Source organism: Myodes glareolus, chromosome 22 (genome assembly GCF_982192425.1).
Source record: "Myodes glareolus chromosome 22, mMyoGla1.1, whole genome shotgun sequence".
Classification (NCBI taxonomy): domain Eukaryota; kingdom Metazoa; phylum Chordata; class Mammalia; order Rodentia; family Cricetidae; genus Myodes; species Myodes glareolus.
The window spans coordinates 56849990-56855200 of record NC_142047.1 but is presented as its reverse complement, the minus strand read 5'-3'; the positions used below and the strand labels follow the sequence as shown (position 1 = coordinate 56855200).

The following is a 5211-nucleotide window of genomic DNA, read 5'->3' as shown; positions in this document are numbered from 1 at the left end:
CTCGGTATATGAGTGTTTAATTTTGTTTTTTCCATTTTTTTTTAAGTTTTTAAGTTCCTGGTTCTCCTGGAAAGCACTCTGTAGACCAGGCTGACCTCAGACTCACAGAGATCCTCCTGCCTCTGCCTCCCAAGAGCTGGGATTAAAGGTATGGATGTGTGCACAGCTATAACAGGCTAGATCTTACCTTTTTGTTGTTTATTTTTTAATTTTTAAAAAGCTAATTTTTTTTTTGCACACCTTTAATCCCAGCACGCAGGAGGCAGAGGCAGGTGACTCTCTGTGAATCTGAGGCCAACCTGGTCTGCATGCTGAGTGCTAGGACAACCAGGACTACATAGAGAGACCCTGTCCCAAGAAACCAAAATAAATAAATATTAAAAAGTTAATTTTTTTTTATATGCTTGTTCATTTTGCCTACACGTCCATGTGCCTGGTACCCGTGAAGGTCAGAAGAGGGTGCTGAGTTCTCTGAAACTGGAGCAATAGACGGCTGTGGGCTGCCCTGGCAGTGCTGGGGACTGAACCTGGGTCCCCTATAAAATCAGCCAGTGTTCTTAACCAGTGAGCTATCTCTCCAGTCCCCCATGACTTGTTTTTGATGTCCTAGCTGGCCTTTACCTACCAAGGCCTTCCGAGAAGGCACTGGAGGGATGGGGAGAGTTCACTGTGGGTAAATTAACTCAGAGGACTTGAGTTTGGGTCCTCAGCACCCATGGGAAAATCCGGGTCTGGCAGTAACCCCAGGACTTGGAGCCAGAGATGGGCAGATTCCCGGGCTCGCTGGATAGCCATTTTAGCTGACAGGGTGAGCTCCAGGTTCAGTAAGAGACCTTGTCTTAAAATAACGATGTGGGAGAGTTACGGAGAAGGACACACGTGCGCATGCATGGCTCTATGCACCAACACACACTTGTGCATGTGCACGCACACACACACACACACACACACACACACACACACATTTGCTCCAAGTTCAAAGTAGGTGAAGGGGCTCTGTTGTGGATGACCCAGGACAGGACACGTGACAGTCAGTGTTGCCACCATCCAACCCATCTGTCCCTCCTTGTTGACCCTTCCCTGGGAGTCCAGAGGCGGGGGGTTCACCCAGCCTAAGTCTGCCCACATCTGGTCCTCCTCATAGGTTTCAGAAGAGAGGGCAGCACTGTGCATGAGACTGTGTTCAGATGAGTCTCAGGCTCCCTGGCATGTGCAGCCTAGATTCTTTCACATTGCCTTCCAGGAGAGCAGGCAAGGATAAAATGTCCAGGTCTGGTCATGACCTCTGTCTCTGAAGCCTCCCTGGTGTCCTGCCCTCCTTTTGTGACTCTGAGGTTGAACCCAGGGCTCTATGACTTGGGGCAAAGACTCACCACCGTTCCTACCTTCTGTTTTGTCGAGCTGTTTAAGCTGACTGAGACCACATTCTGCACACAGCCCAGCCTGGCCTTGAACTCATGACCTGCCTGCCTCAGACTCCCAAGTAGCTAAAATGGCAGGTCAGTGCTACCTGGCCTGCCTCCCCTTGGTTTTGATATGGGGTGGTACTTTTTTTTTTTTCTAATTTCTTTTTATTTTTCTGTTCAGCATTCCTGGCCCTGGTGATAACAGGGCTTGTGAATTATGACCCACGCAGCAAATGTTTTTAATCTCCCATGAAACAAAGCCAATGTGTTTTCTGTCCCTGGGGCCTCCGCCAGGCAGGAGCTACCGCTGCCTTGATATGGTGAACTCGGCTGACGTCAATGCAAGCCATGCCAGGCCAAAGGCTCTGCTCGGGAAGCTTGGAAGTGATACTAAAGACAAATTTGTATTTTTTTTTCTTTCACAGGAACTCGGCTACTCTCCGCGCCACTGAGCCGCTGAGATGTTTTCACTGGGTTCTGTGCAGCCAGCAGGCTGAACAAGCCCCAGTCACCAAGCCTTTGGAAGGCGACCTTCGCTTTTGTTCTTCATTTTCCTTTAAGAGTCAGCCAGCCAAATTCGTGTTCTTTGGCTCGGTGCTGGAAACCCTGGCAGGCTCACACTTTTCTGCAACTCTTAGGGAACAGCCTGGCCAATGGTCACTTTAAATGGAAAACAGTCCCAATTTGGAATTTCAGTATTTGGGCCAAAATGTTAGTCAAAACTCTAAATTGTAACATCTCATTCCCTTCCCCGCTCCAACTGAGCCTGCTTGGGGCTGGAAGCCTGCATGGGAAAGGGGCGAGGCTGGCTGCTCCGACTTTCCCGGCTGGCTCTGTTTCCCACTTCCCTGTTTGCAAGGTTGGAGGTAGGCAGGGGGCCAAGGGGCCAGGGCAATCCTAGGGAGGGGGGCATTGAAGAGAGTTTCATTCTTGGAGCCTGGCTGAAGTAGATACCTGCCCTTGACCCTTCTCTGACCCCCTTCCATGTGGTCACTTGAGACTTTATTTCCTTGTGCCTCTCTTCAGCTTCTTCCTGTCCTGGGACTAGAACCCAGGCCTTTGACCATGCTAGGAACAGGCTCTTTCACTGGCCTGAACTCCCAGCCCCCTTTCACTTTTGAAACAAAGTCTCATTGGGCTGGTCTGGAACTCACTCTGTAGCCCCAGCAGGCTTTGAATCCATGATTCTCCTGCCTCATCCTCCCGAGTAGCTGGGATGGTAGGCCTGAGTCTCTTGATGTGGCTTACCTATAGTTCCTCCCTGTGGGGTTTCTGCCCCTTCTGGTAGCTCCATCAGTCAGGCACTCAGTAGCCCATCCTAGCTCCCTCTTGACCTGGACCTGGACTGTCTCTGACCCTCTTAAATTGCTTGTCCTGACAGCTCTGAGGCAGAAAACTGGCCCAACACTTGCTCCTGGTTCTAACACTGAAGCAGACAGCAGTCAGCTTGTGTACAACGTCCCAGGACTGCTGTGACAAAAGGACACAAGCTTGATGTCTTCAAACGATTCTCTCACGGCTCTGGAGGACAGAAGTCTGACATCACTTTCCTTGGGCTGTGTCCACGGAACTGCGTTTCCTCCAGGGAAGGAGCCACTTTTGATCCGGTCCAGCTGGCGTGGGATCTGCCATTACTTCACTTGTGGCCTCATCACCTCCACCGTGGCCATGTGAGGACTTGGGACGTGAAATGCTCTCCACAGACTCACGCGCTTGAATGCTTGGTCCCCTGCCGATGGCATTATTTGGAAAGTGTGAGACCTTTGGAAGGTCAAGCCTAGCTGGAGGAAGGAAGTGGGTTGACGGGAGTGGGGGGAGGGGGGTTGGGTGGACATTGTGTTTTCTGAACGGGCCCCTCCTCTCTGTCTTTTTGGTGTCCCCGACTGCTCCTGAGATGTGGTTGTGCTTCTGCTGCCACCGTGGCAAACCCCTGCTGCCATGCTTTCTTTCCTGCTGTGGTGGACTGCACTCTCTCAACTGGATGCCAGAGTAAACCTCCTCTTCCTGAAGCCGCTTTTATGAGGTGCTTAGTCACAGCGATGAGTGAAGCGATCGGTACCCTCGACTTCTGTCTAAGGACACGAGTCTTTGTCTTCAGGGCTTTTACCTTCTCAGCTTTGGATCCCCTGGGGTAACTGCTTCTTCACCTCACAGTCCTTAATCATATTGCAAAGACCCATTTTCCTAAAGACAAAACCAACCAACCAACCAACCAAACAAAAACCCACCAAACTCACATTTATAGGCCCTGGGGGATGAACCTGGCATCTTTGAGGAACTCTGCCAGCCTACCACAACCCAATTTAGACTCCCTGAAGGCCTAGCTGGCAAAGGCCTTCTCCTCTCTGCTCTCAGCAAAGGGCATCCCAAGGTAAGCTCTGTCACAGTCTTGAGGAGTAGAGTCAGTCCCCACTTCCTTTCAGGGGGCACGGATTTCTCCACAGATTTATTGTTCAGTAGATTCTCTCCTCAACTCTGATCCCCCAGCAGCCAACACCTTCCATGCTACGAGGGAGGGGGAAGATGTATAGAGGCTTGAGGTTCTAGATCCTTTCCTATTGTGCTGCAAGCATCGTGGCCTCCAATCTGTCACATTTCCTGTGGGGATATTAGCGGCAGATGACAGACAAGCTTGTAACCTTTACGGCTGTGCACACTGTGGCCAACCCCAGGGAATCCAGAGAGGGACCACTGAGGGCTCTGATCAGCCACACCTTCCCCAACAAGCCCTTCCTTTAAGTTTGCAGGCCTGCAGTTTTGGGTTCCTGGAGCTACATGTCTGTTGCTCTCTCACCAATCTCGTGGATGACCTCATTCTGTTTTTCTTTGCCAGTCGTTTGAGGATGCAGACGGTGCCCTGTGATCACGGGATGCTAGTGGCGAGCGAGGCAGGCATCCTTCTTGGGACTTGCGGTTCATGAGGTGTGTTGAACCAGAACCCTACTGCTCCGTGAGTTAGCAGACAGCAGTTTGATAAGGAGGTTGTGCGTGGATGAGCGTGCCACAGAGACGGACAAGCTGGCCTGAGAACAAAATGCACTTATCTTTCAGACTTCAGTCCAGCTTTTTTTGTGGGGGGAGTGCGGATGGGTAGAGGGAGGAACAGATTTATTTGGAAGACCCTAAAATGCGCAGATAATAAATCCTTTTATCTCCTCTTCCACCTTAGCAGTGGAAATGAGTCCCTGGACTGCTGGAGGAGGGATGAAAAAACACCGGCCTTGAGCTAAATTCCTAAACGCTTGGGTACACTGCTGGACGGGGTGTCCCTTTGTCCCCAGGGCTCTGTGGGAAAGCCGCAGCGTATAGAGGAGGAACTGAGAAGTGTCAGAGACATTCCCAGTGACAGTTGTCAAAGACGGAGCTCGTTCGAGGGGCTTGCAGTATGTCTGGATGATTATTTTCTTGAGCTATTTCTGTCACCCCAGTAGATACCGACCAACGGCTCAAAAAGGAACTTCGAGTCTTCTAGTCTCTCAACATTTGTTTTACCTTTTGTGTGTGTGTGCGTACATGTGTGTGTACATGTGTGTGCGTACATGTGTGTGTGCGTACATGTGTGTGCATACATGCGTGTGTGTACATGCGTGTGTGCGTACATGTGTGTGTGCACACATGCGTGCGCAGGCCAGAGGATGGCCCCAGGCGTTATCCCTCAGACACCAGCCGCCTTTTTGTTTTGAGACAGGGTTTCTTGCTGGCCTGAGAATCACCCTGCAGGTTAGGAAGGTTGGCTTGAGAGCCTCTGGGCTAGGCTGATCTCCACCTCCTCAGCATGGAGATCACAAGAATGCATCATCATTGG

General features: G+C 50.9%; 1 long non-coding RNA gene across 5 annotated transcripts; it reads left to right on the top strand.

Moving 5' to 3' along the window:
• The first annotated feature begins 1834 nt into the window (after window positions 1-1834).
• Window positions 1835-4911, top strand: LOC125410545 (uncharacterized). Of its 5 annotated transcripts, none has more exons than XR_007235092.3 (4): window positions 1840-2272; window positions 2788-3777; window positions 4240-4328; window positions 4576-4909. It is a non-coding gene; the product is annotated as an uncharacterized LOC125410545 (long non-coding RNA). The 5 variants fall into 5 exon arrangements; XR_015736048.1 differs by lacking the exon at window positions 4576-4909 and having other exon boundaries at window positions 1844-2272; window positions 2788-3537; window positions 3652-3777; window positions 4240-4567; XR_014999125.2 differs by having other exon boundaries at window positions 1835-2272; window positions 2788-4328; window positions 4576-4911.
• The last annotated feature ends 300 nt before the right edge of the window (window positions 4912-5211 follow it).